The sequence below is a fragment of the Serinus canaria genome, chromosome 10 (genome assembly GCF_022539315.1).
Source record: "Serinus canaria isolate serCan28SL12 chromosome 10, serCan2020, whole genome shotgun sequence".
In the NCBI taxonomy this organism is placed as follows: domain Eukaryota; kingdom Metazoa; phylum Chordata; class Aves; order Passeriformes; family Fringillidae; genus Serinus; species Serinus canaria.
The window spans coordinates 4353348-4372393 of record NC_066324.1 but is presented as its reverse complement, the minus strand read 5'-3'; the positions used below and the strand labels follow the sequence as shown (position 1 = coordinate 4372393).

Sequence of the window (19046 nt, the reverse complement as noted above, 5' to 3'; positions counted from 1 at the left end):
AAGTTGGTAATTAGTATGACTTGTTAATAGAGTTTGGCTGTGATTAAGCTGTGATTGAGTGTGAGTTTGGTTCTTGTCAATGAGAATGCCTGTAAGGTTGAGAGATGTTTAATGAGACACCTGTTGTCAGCAGCACCCGGTGGGCTTTGTTGCTCCTGATTGGAATTTGTACCACAGAGCAGGAGCAGCAGCACCAAAACACAGCAGCAGAGCAGCTGCAGCAGGCACAGCCCCAGCTGGAGCATCACTGGCAACAGCAAAAGCTCCAAGAGAAATGGAGGCTCTGGAAAGCCTGCACTGGAAAGCTCCAAGGATGCTCCATGTCCCCCAGGTCACAGTGCCTGGGATGATCCATCATCCAAACCATGCAATTACAGCTGACTTGGGCAGTGCAACAGGGAAAATATTGACATTTTATCTGCTCACTAGGGAATGATGGCCTGGGCTGCTGTGGGATGGTGGCTCTTTGGGAGATGTAGCTGAGCAGGTTTAAAGCTCTCTACTCCTCAAAATGTCCAGCCCTTGGGTAGCTGGCAATGGTGGGGCTCTTTAAAGTGTGACATTGATGGAGAAAGGTTCTGCCCAGCCCATCCCTTTATCATCCTTCCCCTTGGGCGTTTTCCTCGAGGGAAAATGTCCCACTGAGTGACTCAGTACCTCTTGGCTTTTGAACAGAGAAAGTTTCATTCATTTATGATATTTTTGTCTCAAAATCAGCATCATTTTCCACGTGACTCCATATAATCACTCCCCACACCGAAACCTGGGCCTGACAACAAATTTGTGTACTTGCAGCTACATATGTAAAACATTATTTCCCCCTGAATGTCTATTAAACATTTTCAAGCTGATGCAACTTAAAACATACCTGGGTTTTACATGCAAAAAGCCAAAGAAGCTGGAAGCAATCGCGATTGCCACTGATAGCAGCCTTTGGGTGTGAAATGCCCGAGCTGGGAACGGGAGCAGGAACATTTCTGCTGCTGGAATGCGCCTGGGGAAGGAGCCGCTGGCTTTGTGATGGATCGGAGCAGCCACTGGATGGCATCGCTCTACACGGATGGACCGGAGAGGAGCTCTCAGCACGGCTGCTGTGCCAAGGAAACTCATTCAGCCCCGAGAGGCTCAGGCCGCCGTGACCTTCCCAATTCTTTAAATAACCTTCAGAGCTCTCCTGGCTGCTGGCCGGGAGCTCTGGGCACACAGTTTGGTCAGAGCGAACAAAGCCAACACCCTGCAGCCAACCTATTGCCAGGCTGAGTGCGTTTGTCCTTCATTTTAGGTGAGATCAAATATTCAGCCAGTTTTTGATGGGTTTCCCTCTCATGAGATGGGGAAAAGAATTGTTTGTAATTTCTGGCTGTATCAAACCAGCACAGGGCAGGCGTGCCTGGCCAGCGAGCGATGGCTTGACTGAAGCCCTGGGCTGGCCAGGCAGCTCAGCTCCCTGGGGCTCAGGGGGTGGCAGGCAGCTGAGGCTGTTGAGCTGGGCAGGTTATTCATGTGTAGCAAAAGGAAAAACCAAAGAAAAAGGAAAAGCAATTGTTGTCTGGCACGTTGTGGGCTCCAGAGATCAAGCCTGGGCTGTTTCCCGCGTGCGGAGCTGCTCCGAGCAGCAGCAGCCTCTCAGTGTTCATGCAGCTTTGCTTTCTGCCACATCACCTATTGGTCAGGAATCAGCTGGTGGCCAAATAACCTGATGCTCATATTTTCCCTGGGAAAATATGAATCAGGTTTCTTTCATTACTGACACTCTGTGTCGGCCTCGTTCTTCCAGTGACTACATGTGGCCAAGCCAGCCTCAGGATGTCACTGGCCAATTCATGCCCAAAAGAAACCTGCTGGTGGCTCTGGAGGTGCAGCAGTATTTTGGAGCCCCACAGAAGGTGGATCTGAAGGGGGATACACTATTTGTGGGGGTCTGTTGGCAGCCATGGCCAGCAGATTTGTCTTCACTTAGGACACGACATCATCAGGTGAGTGTTTGTCCGTGGGCCAGTAGCTACAGCTGTTCTGGGCACAGAACTTCCTGTTGGTACTGCCCCAGTTTTGACCAGGTTAATAAATTTAATGATCATATTCAATTATATAACTCCAGTTACACTGGGACTAAAAGTAGATCATCAGTTCAAGTCCTGCAAAAGCCCCTTCACTCCCAGCTCTCAGTTCTGTACTCAAACCCCTGCACCCAGCTGCCTTTTTCATACTGGAAAGATGTGACAAAAAATTGCAGTACGAAATAAATGCTACATTTGTTTTATGACCCCATTTGTCTCCTTTTTCTGGACTTACCTCCCAATCCAAACAGCAAGAGAACTGTATCCATACTGATGTGCTCAGCAGTCCACTGGTAAATGCTTTCTGCTGTCAGAAATGCTCAGGCTTGGTGGGAAATTGAGGTTACATCAGCAGGAGGCTGCTCTGGTCCTTCTTCTGGTGGCCACAGCTCTGCTACAGCAGCTGTAAGAGATCAGAACAACTGACAGTGAGTGCCTGTTTCATGTCTCCTGTTTGGTACCACTGCTTGAGGTCTCTTGTGTCACCCATGGGAAGGCCTTTGTGAGGTGGCACCAGAGAACTCAGTGGTTTTGATCTCTTTTCCATTGACTTTAGAGGAAGTGGCAATTTCTTCCCAACTTCAGCACTTTCAGGGCTCTCTTTGAACACAGGCAGGATAAAGCTGAATATCTTCATCTATTTAATAGTCAGGAGTGTAAAGACTAAAAGAAGGGTGTTTCCTACTGTTCCTACACTGCATGGCAGGCTGTATTTGGAAAAAATCCCGTTGGACCCAGCATTCATGGGATGGCAGAAATCCCAACCAGGGTACCCACTTCTGTGCTGGCTGTTTTAAGGGAGATCTGTTTTAATGCAATCACCTGAGCACACAAACTTGCCCTGGGTCTTTCTAGACTCAGGGCAGCACTCCAGATCTCCAAAAAGCCAAGGTGACCTTGGAAACTGCAGGGTAGCCCAGAACACTGGCAGGCAAAGGGAATTCAGAAAAAAATCAAATTCTAGCCTAATTCCAGACCATTACAAAACTATCAGAAAAACTGAACTGAATCTGCTGAAGAGTCTCGTTCTGTTTGGTGGCACAATGTAACAGGGGATCTGTCACTGTCAGCACTGCTCTTGTCTCACTGAAAGCTGTGGTGCCTTTCACCACCACCACATAAAAATTCAAGCCAGCTGTCCCACCTGCCTGAGCAGCTTCTATTCTGGGCTCCCATGTGCTGTAGGTATTGTGCTTATTGATTAGCTGGGGCTTTTTGTCCCCTGACATTGTTAGGGAATATTCTGCTTGTTAAAATCACTGGAACTGATACAGGCAAAATATTCCAAGCCAGGAGGGGCTGTGCCAGGCTGTGGCTACATCTCCAGGTTAGACTAAGGAGCTTAAAAAAAAAAAAAGATTGTTTTGAGGAGTCACCCAAGTCAGAAAAGACTGGGGGCCTCCGTGACTCTGGCTGTCAATAAGGTGTTAGGTAGGGGAAGATTAACACCCTTTAGCAATGACACAGCTGTTCCATTGAAGGTGATAACATGCAATCAGGGCAGGGAAGAGTCTAGCAGAATAATGAACAGAGCAAGCAAAGATCAGTAAAAAGGAAGGTTTTAGCCCAAAAAGCTGAAAAAGCCTCTTAAAGCTGATTATTTTAGTGGTTATAAATAAGTATAAAAAGACCCAGAGCCTCACTTTAGGTCTGCACAACGAGCTCAAATATTTACCCCTCTTTCTAAAATCAGCCTGGCTTCTAGGAAGAAGAAAAATAGTGATAATGTAGAGAATAAAGTCTCTTATCTGCCTTGGCAGTGAGCGTGCAGATAAACACAAAAATCCTTACCCTAAAGACAGCATGTAGCACTGAATCTCTTCCTCTGAAAGCACAGCAAATTGTGATAAGAGTAGGGTTGGGAAGACAATAGGTTTAATAGTGGAAAGAACCTAGTATTTTGTCGACTCTTGTCTTCCTTGCAAAGGAATCAGGACAATGGCATTTCTCCCTCTGCTGCTAATGGCTAAAGGTGGAAATTAGTGTTTTGATACACCCTCAGCTTTGCTGCTCACCTGAGCTTGTCCACTGCATCAGGAATCACCGGGTCAGCAGATTTCCCCAGGGAATTAAAACATCAGGACATTTAATGCAGAGTTAGTGTTGATGCCAGTCAGGGGTGCAGTCCCAGCAGGTGTGAGGCCACCACCACAACCTCTGCTCCCCTGAGGAAGGACAGCAGATCTTTAGCCACATGGCCTGTTCCATGATTAGATTTTGGCTGGACTCGAGGAAGATGTGGGGTCTAGCTGAGAGATGGAGGAGGAAAAGGGATCACCCCTTTAAAATGCAGCTGGGGTTGAAGCTGCCCATGAGCCATGCTGTGAGGAAAGCTCAGCCTTCAGAGGCAGTGTTGGGGGTCTCAGCTAACACACACATGCAGAGAAAACCCAAATCCCATGGCTCTCACTGAGACACCACTACCAAATCCTTCAGAGCCCAGCATTCCTGCTGGGTAGGAGCTGAGCATTGCCTGTCCATTCCCCACCTGACCCTGATCCTTTCCCACCTCACTCTCCACTCCCCATCTCACGGGTTACACACACACTGAACAGTGACTGCTCTCAGCCCCCCAGCCCAAAGCTGGAAGGTCCTGTTCCCCCTGCAGGACACAGGCCAGTCACCCACCTCTGGCCAGACCTGCCCATGTCCCTTTCCCCCCAAACTGCCCCACAGCCATCCCACAAAAGCTGTTTGGAGGAATGAAGTGAGACGGGCCGTGCCACCAGGGATGTGACAAGAGCTACATCTGCTCTCTCCCCGGCGCTCAGGAGCTGTGACATTGCTGTGGTACAGCCTGGAACAGAGCAGGCAGGAGCTCCAGGGAAGGGGAGAGGGTCTGGATGGAAACAATAACAACCACAGGGACACCACCAGCACCAGCAGGAGCAAAAATGCTGCTGTACCACTTGTGAGTGCAGCAGAGCATATGGCCAGTCTGGGACTGTTGTCAGCAGCCCAGAATGGGGTAGCTCTGTTCTGGCAAACTCCATTTTTTCTCTTTATGACCAAAGAATGGTTGCATGTTGGAAGCTCTGTAGTTGCTAGGGGAAGAGCCATTAATATGCTGGTGACTGAGAAGTCAGCCAAAGCAAGTGCTGAGATAAAATTACTTTTCCCCACTTCTGTTTCACCCTGAGTGTGTTATTCAGTGTGTTTTCTCTGCTCAGGGTACCTCACACACACTGTGCTGTGCTAACTTCTTTGTCCTTTCTGATTTTATTTTTCACCTTTCCTAACCATGATTCCAAATAATAATAATAATCTGACAGACTAGAAAGACTTCTTACATCATAAATCCCTACTTACTGGCAGAGTAAAACTGTAGACTGTTTCTCTCCCATAATAAAAGCTTTTCTCTAATAGTATGAAAATTAAGAATAGAAAATAAAATAATAGTGATGGAGATGGTGCTTAATCAATGCATGAGACTGGGAATACATCCAAAGGAGGGTGATCCTACAGAATAGTGAATAATTTGGTGATAGGGCTCAAGGGTGCTACCTAGATTCCAGCACAGAAGAAGATAATGTGCTTCTCCCTGACCAGCTCCTGGGGCACCTGTGCATAATCTCATTCCAGAATAACAAATTTTTTTCCCCTGTAGTTTTACTCTGCTGGGGCAAGCAGTGCCTTCCCAGGTAAGGCTCTCTCCTCCCACACTTGCAGCCTGTTTCTCCATACAGATCAGTGCAGCCCTCAAATCTTGTCTGCACAAGGTGTCAAGTCCAGTTCTGCAGACGTTAATTCCAAACCAGAAATGAGTATTCTTATTCCAAAATAAATACATCTGTAAATCTCCTGAGTGGTGGAGAGAATGCAAGGTGAGCACCCCCTGAGCAGCCTCCCTCCCTCCAGCTCAGTCCCATCATAAATTACAGTGGAACTGAACTATACACAGAAGATGACTTGTTTTTTCCCCCCAAAGCCTTCATTTTAAAGCAACTGTTCCCAATTCTCTCCAGTAATTCCCTAGACACATCTCCTTTCCCCTGCTACACAGGAGTATGGCTCCAAACCATTCTTGAATGAAGTCAGCTCTGCTTTGCCTCTTGTTTGCTGTAATCCACACCACTTGCAGACATTTTCAAAAACTGGGAAACAATACAAAGCCTCACTTTGTGTGATCATGCAGTACCCTGCAAACACAACTATTCATTAAAAAAAAATAGACTAGGCACTATGACTGCCAGCTCCTGACTCTGCTGTGACACAGACACTTTTTTTTTTCCACCAGAGGATTTTTTTTTTTTTTTTTTTGCCATGAGACACTGAACAAAAGTCACGAGCAGTTCCTCTGATCAAAAGAAATCTCTGTGAGAGTCTGTGGCAGCTTCACCCCGTCCCTTCATGCCAGCCACTGCTCATTTCCCTGAGCACTCACTCTGCACTCTTGAGAAAGTCAGAGCAGATTCAGCACTGTACAGTAATGCACTGAGAGCAAATGTGTTGTTTCTATCAGTGGAAAAGGAGTTTAACTATTCCTAGGCCACAGAAAGCTCGAGTGCAATGCCAGGATCTGTTAATGCTTTGCCTACACCATCAGTATGGGTGTACCTGGCCTTGTCGTGGTGCTGATCAGTGGTGTAAATTAAAATGTTATTAATTTATAAAATGCCCTGCCTTTATTTAACAGATCAATTAAAGTCGAAATAAAGTTATAACCATTACAACAACCAGTATATCATAAACTGTATGGAAAACCTTCTCAATCTTAAGTTCATTTTCTCTACAAACCTTCATTTCATCACAGGGTCAGGGTAGGATTTCAGATGCAGAGCTGGGTCCCTGTATCTGCTCCCTGGCACTATCAGCACCTCCAAACACACCAAGTGACTTCAGTCTGCTCCACATGCAGATACTGTGCAATAAATAATGAGCCACACAATTATAGTTTGAGTATTGAATCAGCCTGTGAAAGCTAGAAGTGTAGGAGGTGAGTTTTGTGAGGACAGGAACAGCACTGGCTGAATGTGCTTTGGGATAATTTCAGTCAAACCATGCACAAGAGGGCTTTGGGTAGAAAGATCTACAGAAAAAATCCATCTCTGTTCTGCATGAGACTTTGCTATTTTTTCCACTAATTTGGGGAAAAACCACACTGACCTTTTCCATTAAAGAAAACAAAAGTGTGTCTCCAAGGCAGTGGGAGCCATGAAATCAGGAGCTGGAATACAACATTGTGGCTTCATTTTTGAAAGCCAAAGAGCAGCTAGGAACCCCAAAACCCCAGAAGAGCCAGGAATCCTGGACCACCATCCTGACAGCTTGCTGACTTCCAATGGAGGGATGTGGAAGGAAAAAGCCCTGATGTGGCAACCCCTGATGAGTGCCCTATTGTTGTAAGCACCCAGCTGACCTGCACCAAAGCCATAATTCTTGTAACACCAACTGCCCACTTCAGCCTTTCCTCTGCAGGAAATAAAGAGGCAGCTTGGGATCCAGTGCTCCCAACTTCTGGCTTCTCACTGCCCTGGCAGATGCATAGCAAAGGAAGCAGGAGCCAAGGAGACCAGTGGCTCCCAGAACCTCCCCAGGCAGCTGTGATAAAATCAGCTAATTGGTAGGGAAAAGCAGATTCTCTTGTAACTTGGACAGCATCTGATCCATCAGTTTTCTTTAATGGAAAACTGTCCCTTGAGGGATTTGCATTGGCTCCAGTCACTAGTGTCATGAAAGCCACAGGGGTAACCATGAGCTTTACATCATGTTTGGCCAAATACTCCATCTCCATGTCTTTCACAAGAGAAGAAATAAATCATTATTCAGATTTCACACATGGTGAAACTGAGGCACCAGGAGGTGCAGTACCCTGAGCAGTATTTACAAATGCACTGGTCCAGCTGGGGCTGGCTGTCAGCTCTGCTGACCTCTGCTCTTTTAGCACAGGCTTCCATGTCATCACTGCACACAGGCAGCCACAGTGGCAAAAGATCACGGATTCATCTTTCTCACCTCTTGAATCTGCAGCATCACTGCTCAAATGTGGCTTCATCTTGAAATATTCTGAACTTTTTATCAAAATGAAAGGATGCATTTCAAGGTGAGAGAAGAGTGAGGCTGATTCTTTGTCTGAAAAAGAATATAATTGTCTCAGGAAAATAGCCCTCACTGATTCACATGGAATAATTGGGATGCTGTTAATAGCTATCAGTTTGGTGATGAGAAGGCCCTATTTAGTGAGGCTAAAGGATTAAAGAGGAAACAATTTGAATTCTGTCTCTCACAGCACACCCCCTCCAAAACCTCCTCCGCAGCTCGACCGCTGCCCGGCTGACTTTAAACTGCCAGCGCTGACAAAAAGGGGATGTTGCATCTTTCACAAACAGCCTTTTGTTTGCTGCTCTGACACCTGCGAAAAGCCAAATTGTTATTTTCTTGCTGCTTGTTGCTAGTTTGATGCCCGCTCTGGGGCCCTACATCAGAGGCACTGCTCAGAACAGGTTGCCGGGGTCCGTTTGAGCGCTGTCTGCCGGTGGTGCTGCCTGGAGGAAAACCATGGAAACGGAGTTTGACAGGCTCAAGGGGACCCGCGGCTGCCAGAGCCGCTGTCTTTGAGCGCCTGATGAAGACATCACAGAGCAAACACAACATTCAAACGCTGCCGGCTGCTTTGCATCACTTAGAATGCAAATCTCTTTGTTCTGCTCGGCCTTCGCATGTGCTAGCCAAGGAATCGGTGCCGCGGCCGAACACGGATTTGACGACCTTTTTTTTCCTTCCCTGCACACCGCCCCCGAAAAAAATAATAAATCATTTGTTGCGGTGTGGAGATGTACGTGTGAAACAGCCCTGGATTTTTGCAGTTCTTGGGATTTCTGTGCACAAATTAAATGCCCACGTTGCAGAGGAGAGCGGGCTGGGCTGCTTTGCTGCTCTCTGTGCGTTATTTGATTTGGATTCATTTACATGGCAACTCGCAGGGGTACATTTTATGTCATCTTTATGCCATGGATCAAAAGGCAAAAGTGATCCTTTATTTGAGCAGCATGTCCCTTCAAACCCCTTCAAACCACACAGATAAAAACAGACAGGGAAAACCCCAAAACCTCTCACCTCCAAAATTGCAGTTTTATAACTTTTAATGCTAAACTTGAGGAGCTGTGTGGTTATAAATTCTCCCTTTCCTTTGCAATCTGCCTCTATTTTATCTGCCATTTCTGAATGCCTTGGTCAAGGTCAAAATTTCTACACAATCTTTGCCTTGGTGCTGCCATTTCAGCAGCTCCTGACAAGCTGTGCTGAACATGGGGCAGCCTGGGAACTTTTGGTTGAGAAACCCTGGTGAATGTCTGCAGGAGGACAGAGCTGGTGGGGGACAGCAAACAAACTGATCATCCTCTCAGAAGCAGGAATTCCTCATTTTGTTCTCCTTGTGCTGCCTAACTCACCCAATACTCACACTCACCCAGCTGGCAGCGATACCCAACTGGGGGCTACAGCTCACAACTGGGAAATTATTTAGGCACAATATACAAATCCACCTCAACCAAGATTCAGAAATACTTCAGTGGGGATTTAGGTTAAGTTCTTTCCCAAAGGCTTTCCTGAAAATACATCTGGAGGCCTTATCTGGGCAGCTTCTCAGAAAGCTTTGGGAAGGTGGCCCCAGAAAGGAGCTCGTGATTGGTCCCTGCCCAGGCAGGAGGACTTGGAATCTTCATGGCCATACCCTGGGGTTACTCCAAAATGAAGCTACTGCTTCCTACCCAGATGTCTTCCTAATAAAGCTGGTGGCCTTTGGGAATAATCCATAGGAAAGCCACAGCTTTGGCACCCTCATTTTTAGTGGGATCGGTTCTACAACTGGGAAGAGAGGATAAATGTCTTTATCTCACAGGGATAAAGACATTTCCAAGTCATGGCAAAGTCCTTTTTCCTTCCTTGCCACTGCCACAGTGGATATGGGTCTATGTCATCTGCTGGTCCATCAAAGTTAGGACCTTTCTACAAAGCTGGAGAATGATCTGCCTAGACAAGGTTTTCCTGCTTCCAATACTGATCCCAAGCTGCTTTGAGTCTTTTCCAGCTACAGCCTGGGAAGGACTCACTTTACAGCACAGTTAGCTGTGCCTGGAGAAACTGTTATTTGTGGGTGAAATTAGTGTGCAGTTGGAAAAATATGGTTTAAATCTCCAGAAGAGTCACACTGTATTTTGGCAGTCACCAAGGAGATCCAGTTGCTCTCATTTCTCTCTGCTTCCTATGCTCCTTTGGATTATGCAAGTCTTTCTCCTTTTACATTCTTTTCCACCCTTTTTATTTTTTTTTTCAGGCTGACTCCTGGAAAGACCTTTCATTTTCTTATGGACTCATTGACTGAGCTTTCCTGACTCAAACCCCTCTGCAGGACTTTGCAGAAATGACATCAAAATAGCACCATTTTGAGGCCACATGCTTTTCCTGCCCACTGATGTCCTTTGAGTTTGAATTACAGTGTTCACTTTTGACTGTGAGGCAAAGCTGGTGGTTTCCTGACTAACCCAAAGTCAGAAAAGAAGAATGAAAATCAGAAAAGCACCCCAGAATGTCTGAGCAGAAGACAATCAGATTTCTGTGTCAAAAAGATGGCAAAAGTAAGGATGTGGGACTTGCATGAAAAATCTTCTAGACAGTTCTTTTTTCCTCTTCCTTTCCTTTCTCTCACAGTGGGACAAATTTCACTTTTATTTCAGTTCATCTGTAAAACATGAGGAACCAGCTGAGTGTAGTGTTGGTTCAGAATGAGGGCAGCTGACAAGGGAAAGGTAAAAGGAACTTGTACCTGCTGCAGTTCTCTCCAAGAAATTATTGCAACATGAAAAAGAACCCCTCAAACTTCCAAAAGATAAAAAAAAAAAAAAGGCATTAGGACATCATCTAACACTCCCTGACACAGAAGACTCCAAGGTATAATTATTAATGCATTAGTCATTTAAATATAGGCCATCACCTCCTGTTGTCTCAGGTTTTCTGGAGCTCATTGTCCTCTGGTGCTTGCTTAGGGTGGGCTGCAAACAGGGAGGAGGCAGCTCTAAGAGCCTGGGAACTGAGTTACTGATCAGAACTTGGGTAAGGGGGGAAAAGCAGGACATGAAAGGGCAGAAAAAGGTTGAGACCAACTGCTTTAGCACACACTCTAGATGTCTGGGGTATTTTGGGGTGAATTTTGAGTCCCATACCTCTTCAGTCATGTTAGGGACCACTGTGTGTTACCTCAATTCAGGGACTGTGATACCCAAAGAATAAAGGCTGCACTTTGTGCCCAAGGTACTTTCCAAATTCTCCTTCATCCTCAGAGAGTTTGGAAATTAATCACCAGTGCAAGCTGTAAAAGCTGGTTCATCTGCAGCACGTTGTCACTTCCCAAGGAGCATGGGGAGGCGTGATGGCACCAGGCATTTCCCAGGGAGCTGTCCCCACTAACAGTGACACTGCTCAAGTGGAGCCTGAGTCCCATCAGTGGGAGAGACCCCTCCCCTCCAGACAGCAGCACTGATCAGAGAGTTTGGGACTCCCAGTGTGATACAATTTGCAAGTCCACAGCCATTAGACAGATAGGGAGATTCAGAAACAGCCTAATTAGTTGCGTTTTCTTTTCTAACCCCAGTCAAAAACCAGTCAGACTCTGCTTTAGATTTGACATCCTATTAAATGCAGAACACAGGCCAATAGCTTTCATTTTCCCTTGTGATGCCACAGACTGTTGTTTTTATAGCTTGACAGAGAGATGTAATTAGGCCTCAAAAAGGACAAGTCTAGACTATTAGTTCCCCACAGAGGCTCCCTGGAAAATCAGAACCCACAATTATTCTCCACTTTCCCACTGAGGCAAATTTGCTCTCCTGGCTCAGATTTTCTGCTCACAACCTTTAAGCCTGGAACTTCACTGTCCTTTCACTTGAAGGGCACAAGGGAAGAGACAGGGGAGGATGGTGCTGTGCTGGATTTTCCAAAGGGAGAAGAACAAGTTAAGGACAATACATGGCACTACTAATGCTGTGGGTGTTTCTCAGTGCTGCAGCCAGAGTGGCAGAGAAATTCGTTGCCATATTTCTCAACTTGCTTTGCTGCCCAACAAAATTTGGCTTCAGAAAAATACAAAATTTTACAACTTTTTACTACAATTACATGTCAAATGAACCAGACACAAAGCAGCAGTCTGACTGTGATTCCTCTCCTGGTGTCACAGCAGCTGTCATCAGAGCAAGGCTTTTAGTGACACTTGTCACTGAGACCCTTGCTCATTCTGCTCTCTGCTTCTGAGTTACCTGCAGCTTCAGGTTTGGTTTTTTTTTTTTTTTCAACCACAAGAAAGCAGATTCAGGCTCTGGCTACTACTGTCTCTCCCTCACAAGCAATTCCTCAGTGCTTTGGCAAGTGGTACACACCAGCTCTCCCTTGTTTAATTTCCAGGGGCTTGGAAGGTCCTGCTGAGCTGCAGCCTTGGTCACACCTGATGCAAAAGGAGCTCTCAGCCTCCATGTGAGCATGGGACACTGGTCCTTTGTTTTTGCAACAGCCCCATATTTCAGATGCATTTTGAGTGAATAATCCCCAGTAATCCTCAGCTCCTGGTCTGCCCAGCCAGCAGTCCCTGATTTTGAGCAAACCATCCTACAGCTGTCTTTACTGTATCACTTATTACTGTTTTCAAGCCATTTCCCCAATCTGTAGGCTTTGCATTGAATTCTATCTTCTAAAGAGTTACTCAGCACATTTCCTGGGAATTTGACTCACAAGGAGCATCAGATCCTGTTCCCTCTTGCCACCTGCTTCCCACTGCAAACCTTGCTCCTGTCCCAGGGAAGTGCAGTGCAGAATATGCTGCAGTTTCCTTTTTGTTGTGCATTGCAGCATTTTCCTTTCCTCTGTGAGCTGTCAAACTTACTCAAGACTGTTTTGGTCCATGAATTCATGGAATGATAGGTTTAGAGAATGGTTTGGGTTGAAACAGACTGGAAAGATGACCTTGTTCCAGCTGCCCTGCCATGGACACCTTCCACTAGACCAAGGCTGCTCCAAGCCCCATCCCACCTGGCCTCCAGCACTTCCAGAAATGGGACATCCAAAGCTCCTCTGGGCAAATCCCATACCACAGAAATGAGCAGAATTTTGGGCAAAGCTTTCAACAATTTGCCTCTCAATAAATGCAGGAAAAATGTTTCCCATTTCTAATAATCCAGGTTCATTCTTACTTTAGCCGTGGGTTATCACACCCCTACCAGGCAGCAACAAAAACCTCAGCACTCCAGGGGTGTGGAATTGCTAAATGTCCCTATTTTGGAGACACTGGCACCTTTCCTGGGCTGAAAGGGTCACAGAGAGCTGTGCAGATGCCAACTGCAGACCAGTGCCCTGTAAGCACTCAATTAGCCTGGCTGTGTGTGCTCAGCCTCTGGAGCACCCGGTGGAAGTAAAATGCTTACACAATCCCTCTGCTTACAAGGCCTTGAAATCTTTAGGGGGCCTGGCTTTGCTGCCTGGTTTTCCATTGACAGGCTGATAGAGACATCACAAATCTCTCCAAAGGCCACTCACTAGGCTTCTTTCAACATCAAAGGGTGTCAATGTTCACTCTGCCTCAGAGCCTGAGGCAATATAAATCACACATGGATATGTGAACTGAGTGTTTGAGGTTAAATTCCCTCTGTATACACAAAAATTTCACCTTGGGTAAACTGAGACTCTGGTGTTGTCTCCCCATCAACATCAAATATTTTCTGTAAATCATAATATCTCAATGGAAAGCAAAGTTTTATAGGTGAAAGGGGAAAAAAAGAAAAGGAAGGATGGACTAGGGTGTTATGGGAAGAGATTAACTAATTTTAAATATACATTGTAATTATATTGGAAAAAAAAGTCAGTAAATGGATGGGGTTTTGTTGGGCTCTTTCAATGCTCAGTTACACTCATTTTCTCTTGAACTGAGCCAAGCCTCCAGTCACAGGGATGTGAAGAACCTTCCCCTGGATCATCTCTGGGCTGTTCCCTCCTAAAAGCTCTTGACCAGCTCAGGATTAGCAGCACCAGCTCCCCCCTCTCTCACTGGTCACCCTTGGCATGAGCTGGGCTGCCCTGATGCCACCCCTGTGCCCAGCCACCAGCTGGACAAGGTGGAACACCCAAGTGGTGCCTTTGGGAGAGCTTGACTCGCCCTGACTGGCACAGTTGTGGCACCTCTGTGGGGAGCCTCTGCGATGATTATCAAAGCCTTGATTGAAAAGAGGGGCCTAATGTCAGGCTAAAAATGATTTCTTACTCAGAGAAACATCAGCCTCAAAGGTTGTGAGATTTTAGAGGAGTAAGAGTTTGGCCATAGCTCAAGGTAGTTACAAGTTTCTTCATTTCAAGGCAATATACAACATTCTAATCCAATAGAAAAATGCCACAAAGTTTATTTTGCTTTTCTGACCTTTACTTAATTCTGCTGCACTGCATATACTTTTATCCAACGGGCTATTATTACATGTACACACGTCTACTTCTATTATAACATCTGGACTCTTTGCTTACTCTCTACAATTACATTACTACACTCTAAAACCCCTCACTATCCTACTCTAAAGCTTCTTACTTAAGGCATGTTCTCACTTACAACTATAGTAACATAAATTTATAATTTTTCTGCCTAATGTCTGTGTACTTTTATTTTTACATCAATCCAAGCTTCGTCCAAGGCTGCAAATCAAACCCTTCAGTATCTGTGGAAGTTTCTATCTTCCCCTTTCCTACACTCTGCCCCTTGCAAACAGGAGACAGGACAGCTGGGGCTGTCAGCAAACGGGAGCCCGGTGGCACTGCCACATCAGCACATTGGCACCGCTGCCACCTGGCCCTGCCTGCTGCCCGCAGCACCTGATGCTGCTGCCCGGGGGAGCCGCGCCAGCATCTTGCAGAACGCTCCACAAATCCTCCCGTGCCAAGTCCCCGGGAAAGCCATGGCTATTAAAGTCAGGCTGTTGGCTACTCCACAGCCTTGCTGGGCTCCCTGCAGCGGTTCCATCCCCGGCTGGGCAGGGCAGGAGCAGATGGAGCTCGGCAGCCTCTGCCTCTCCCGCCGGGCGCTCAGCTCGCCCTCCAGGGAGGGATTCCTCCCTTGGGCAGCCACCCAGACAGCCTCCGAGGTTTTGCAATAAGCAGAAACTACCTGCCTTAAACGGTGTGGGTTTAATGAGATTTTTTTTATGACCTCTGCAGTAAATTGCCTGCGCTCGGTATTGTGTTGGAGTGAGTAACACCCGGCGGAGATGGTGGCGAGGCTGTAATTGCAGAGTAGCTGCCTCAGATCTCCGTGCCATCAGGCAGGGGTTTTCATTTCATACATTAGTCACAATTTGCATATAATCATAGTCATAGCTGCATATAATCAGTACATCCCTTTGAATGTGAAGGGAAAAGGGGTGAAAGCTGCCCAGCACTGAGGAAATGCAGAGTCGCCGTGGGTTTTATGGATCCCCCCATCACTCCCAGCCTGCCAGGGGCTGCATTGCTACTCAAGTCACACACCCCTAAGCACAACCTCAGGATTAAGGCAGGGAAAATGTGTTTGCTTGTCCATTTCTGGAAGGTTTTACTGAGCATTGGGTGGATTATACATCAGATTTTCCATTATTGCCGTTGCCCAAGCTGCAACAACAGCACATTCCCAACCATCCTAAAATGAATCCTAAAATCTTTTTTTCTGGAAAGCTATTTAATAGAGATAATGACTCATCAAAGGGATGGAGGGAGCATCTCCCTGCTTTGTCCAGTGAAGCCCAAGCACGTGCACCTCAGCTTTACAGGTACCTCAGGAGCAGTCATTTTTGTTCCTGGCTCCCTTCCTTCTCCCACCAAAACATCCTCCTGCTCCTCAGGACCATGTTTGTGTTCTGAGTGACACCAAATGCACCCAGCAGTTTTCCTGTCTTCAGAAAGATTATACAGAAAGCAGCTCAAAAAGTCAGAGGTGATGGTCAGAAAAATACCCCTTTCACTTTATTTGAGGAGATACTCATCACCTCAACCCTCCAAAGCCAGCAATCACAGCTAGAGAAAAACTACATCCTGGCACACAGAACCCTTTTTTGGCACAACACTCCTAGAGGCAATATTTCAAGCTGGAACTGGGGGGAATTGTGGTTCACCAGCAGCCTGAGTATTTACACCTCTGTGGTCTGTGCTCTTGGATGTTCACTCTGAGCCCATCACTCAGGCACCTCCACACCTTAGTCCTGCCTTCAGCTTCTCACCCAGCAGAAGAGCAAGGCTTTTCCTGGGATTTAAAAAAGCCTTCAAAGACCATCATGGGAATTTTAACTCATTTCTGCCCACTACTGTAAAATAATGATGTGAAAAATTTTTATGTTTCAAATAGCATTTGTCTCTTTCTGGTTCTTTTTTTAACTGCAGTCTGCTGGGCTGCAGTCAGGGGATGATTATCTTGCAGAAGTTGTACCTTGCCCATTGATTCACTGGGCCCATCTCATGTCTTGCTCAAAATCTGCATAATGAGAAGAAAGCCATTTTCCTTACAATCCGTTCTCCTTTTCAAAGCTCCTCACGTGCCAGGTTGTTGTTTTTTAATCACACAAAATGGTATATATTAATGAGCTCTGAAGTTACATAAAGATAGATCTAAAGCATAAAAACACTAATATGCCCTGTAGCAGTCAGTGCTTTGAACAGGGAATGGCATCTGTGTGAGAGTGTGATTGCAGGCAGCTATGGAAACCAGTGCCAAAAAATGAGGAAATGCTGAACAAGAAGTGCAAGATTGGAAAAAAAAACTGGGAATGAAGATATTCAATTTGCATTAAAAGGCCTAGCTCGCTAGCAGCCCAAATTGTGCAACTTTCTGCCTTCAAATGATTATTTTCTGGCATTCTGCTGGCAATGTGGAGATTGTCTTTTCTTTGGAAGAAAATTTCTTTCCCCCTCCAGCCCCCAACAGAAACAAAGGGCGAGCCAGTTCCCAGGTCAGTTGTGGCTATTCCAAACAGGACAAGTTTTGCAACTGTGGAAAAGTGCAAGGTCTTCCCTCATCTTTGCATTAATCCTGAGCAATTTCCTTCTCATTTCCAGATGGTGCCAATTAAGAGTAAGAACCCCTGCCCTAACGGTTGTTAACAAAACAAGCACAATCTGAAACTTTAATGAGTAAAACTAGAGCCACATCATAAGCCCAAGAGAAGCCAAAATGAAAAGAACGACCACAGTGGCAAAGACTTGGGTGGTTGCATCTGAAATTCTAAAAAGCTGGAGGTTTTCTTGCCACATTTTAAAATTATAAAATGCTAGATTTTATTTTTTATACTCAGGACTGCCTTCTACTGCTCAGTTCAGTGGGATTATTTTGAGTCCTAAAGATAATCATTTGGATAAACTATTCCAATCAGTGACTGAGGCAGGAACACTGGGGCATGGGTAATTCATATTAGAATGCATTTTTCTAGTATATTATTGAGATAATTTTTTAGTCAGTAGTTGTTAATTAATATAGCATTCATGCTTTGCAAAAAAAATATCAGATAGTCCTGGTTAGAAGAGATCACCATTGAGACATGGCTAAAACTGCCAGCTAGAAATGGAGGCTACCTGAACTCTGACTGCAAATCAGATTCACAGGATTTATGTCATGGGGAGGAAATTACCAATTCTCACCAATTACCTGGGTATGTAATGGATGATCTGTCACTTGAAAACCTCACCTTGAGTGTGAACATCACCAAAGAGCATCCTCTACCACAGCTGTGTGCAAGTTTTCTCAATTCACAGATTTCTCAAAAAAAAAAAACCACCAACCACTATGGATGTTTCAGCTCTTGGGTAGCAAAAGTAACACTTGCCCTGTTTGTACCTGTTACCTTTTTGTGACTCTGCACAAATAAATCTTGAACTCTGGGATTGTGGGCCATGGTCTGAAAAGCTTAAAGTTACAAACTTCATGGAAGAGTCTCTGACATAATACCAGTGTCAAGCAAAGGTCCTTCTGGCCATAGTCCATAAATCCAAACAGCCCTGTTGGAAATGCAGTGGAGAGGAGTTAAACCAAGTGAATATCAGATAATGCACAGCTTCAACTTCACTTCAGGGAAGGGACAGAGAGGTGGGGCTGCTCTCCATGGCTCCTGCCCTGTCACAGCAGCAGAAGCAATGCAGAGGATCAGAAGAGGAAATCAATGAAGGACATGGGAAACAAGGAAAGTGCTGTGGGGAAGACCAAAGGTCCATCCCAGTGATTTCAGGTGTCTGACAGCAAGTACAGAAAGCAGCAGGTACCACAGGACAGTGTTTTATGGCACACTGTCCAGGAGATGATCAGGTGTAACACCTGCCCATTTCCAGTTCAAATCTGCCCCTTAAGCCTCCTCTTCTCCCCACCCTGAAACCACCAAGCTGGTAATATGGCTTAGGAAGCAAAGCAAATGTGTTCCCAGACTGCCCTTCAGAGAGGAACATCCATCTGCCATGGCACCAGAAGATCCAGGGCAAAACCTGAAACCCACAACTCCCTCTGAGGGACATGTGACAAAGAAAATCCTAATTGCTAAGGAGTCTTCTGAGAAATTCATAAATGTCATGGCAGTTCTGACAGTGAGGTGAGTCCCTCAAGCTCAGATTCAACTTCTGCACCAGTGTAAAATCCAGCTGTTGTGGCTGGTGGAACACAGGGATGGGGGCTCCTACAGCAAATCTAAGGAGGTAGATGGGAAAGATCCTTTGGCTCAGGAGGAAACCCTGGGTTTTTGTCCAGACACAAGGAGTCAGTTTAGAAAGCAGATTAACAGCATACTCAGGGATTTCTGAGCCAGCAAGCTGAGCTGTGCTTCATACTGCAATCAAAAAAATTAGAGGCAGCGAAAGGTTACATCATCCAGGTCTTAATCCAGAGATACACATACTAAAAATGTGGCACATGGTTAAATGCTTTGCTAGGTCAGAGACCTAATTTGCTCCCTGTCAGTAGGGCTGTTCTCTATCAGGGAGCTCTATGGATGGTGTTTGGGCTAATTACACTCTGCTCCT

The 19046-nt window shown here is 45.9% G+C and overlaps 1 long non-coding RNA gene across 1 annotated transcript in view; it reads right to left on the bottom strand.

Annotated features, from left to right (window-relative positions):
- LOC127059985 (uncharacterized) overlaps positions 1-19046 on the bottom strand; it is a 43178-nt gene that overhangs the window by 4233 nt on the left and 19899 nt on the right. Inside the window, exon 2 of the long non-coding RNA XR_007778428.1 lies at positions 2293-2460. This is a non-coding gene — a long non-coding RNA (uncharacterized LOC127059985). The remainder of the gene's footprint in view (positions 1-2292; positions 2461-19046) is intronic.